This window comes from Penaeus vannamei, chromosome 37, assembly GCF_042767895.1.
Source record: "Penaeus vannamei isolate JL-2024 chromosome 37, ASM4276789v1, whole genome shotgun sequence".
In the NCBI taxonomy this organism is placed as follows: domain Eukaryota; kingdom Metazoa; phylum Arthropoda; class Malacostraca; order Decapoda; family Penaeidae; genus Penaeus; species Penaeus vannamei.
The window spans coordinates 19,449,407-19,450,445 of NC_091585.1; the positions used below are offsets into that span (position 1 = coordinate 19,449,407).

General features: G+C 39.4%; 1 protein-coding gene across 1 annotated transcript in view; it reads right to left on the reverse strand.

Moving 5' to 3' along the window:
* Positions 1 to 825, reverse strand: part of LOC113817080 (putative mediator of RNA polymerase II transcription subunit 26) — a 35,458-nt gene extending 34,633 nt beyond the window's left edge. Inside the window, exon 1 of the mRNA XM_070115618.1 lies at positions 681 to 825. The gene's annotated coding sequence lies outside the window, so the exon portion shown is untranslated. The remainder of the gene's footprint in view (positions 1 to 680) is intronic.
* Between the last annotated feature and the right edge of the window lie 214 nt (positions 826 to 1,039).

The window sequence follows — 1,039 nt, forward strand, 5'->3', positions numbered from 1 at the left end:
CATATATAAATATAATATAAACATATACATATACCAATCCTAACCAATCTGCTCGCCATGGCTTTCTTATGTTTATTTACGAAATTGGGTAGGTTTGATAACTGCATTGCCGCGCACAATAACTGCACGTGGCGCCTCCTGTATGAAGCGTCACGGCCATTGGCCAATCCGAGCGTTTCGCGGCAAAATATGCGTTTTCAAAATGTTGCCAGGTCACGGCACTATACTAACTGCCTTTACTTTATAGTTCTGATACTCCATGGTGTAGGCCAGTTCACGGCACTATACCCACTGCCTTTACTTTATTCAATTTATAGTTCTGGTACTCTATGGTGTAGGCCAGTTCACACTATACCCACTGCCTTTACTTTATTTAATTTATAGTTCTGGTACTCCATGGTGTAGGCACACAAGTATTCTTTACGTTTTTTTAATATATCATACCTGTTTGTGTTTCCAGTCCCCCATGTAAGATTGTCTGGAGGTTTAAGTTAATTTCATACGCTTTCACACTGATAATAGCAGTAGTATAGAAAATGATGAAATTAGAATAATAACTTACTACGGCCTAAATGATAATAGTGGCAAATGACATTTATAACATTACTAATAATAACCAAAATGTTCATATTAGTAACTAAAAATAACCAATTATCAAAACACGAAACACAGTTACTTACATCAGTAACTCCTTTTGCTCTCCACTTGTCCAACTTCAAGGAAATAAATCCACGGTAGGGACGAATCGCTCCATTTATCACTAAACACTCCAGCTCAACGTGCACCTCCAGCTCCAATGGCTACCACAAGCAGACTGGCTCTCTCGTGTCAGCAAGGCAAGGCAAGGGGGAGGGGATGGGGGGGGGGTACACGCGGGAGTAGGCCAATGAGGTGCATTTGATTTTCCTGCAAACGGATACATTTTTTTTTTTTTTAGAACTTTGAAACATACTTTAAAAACTTTTGTTAATATACTTTCGAATGTTTGAAACGTGCTGGGAAATACAGATCACCCATGTACTGTACCAACCTAACCGGT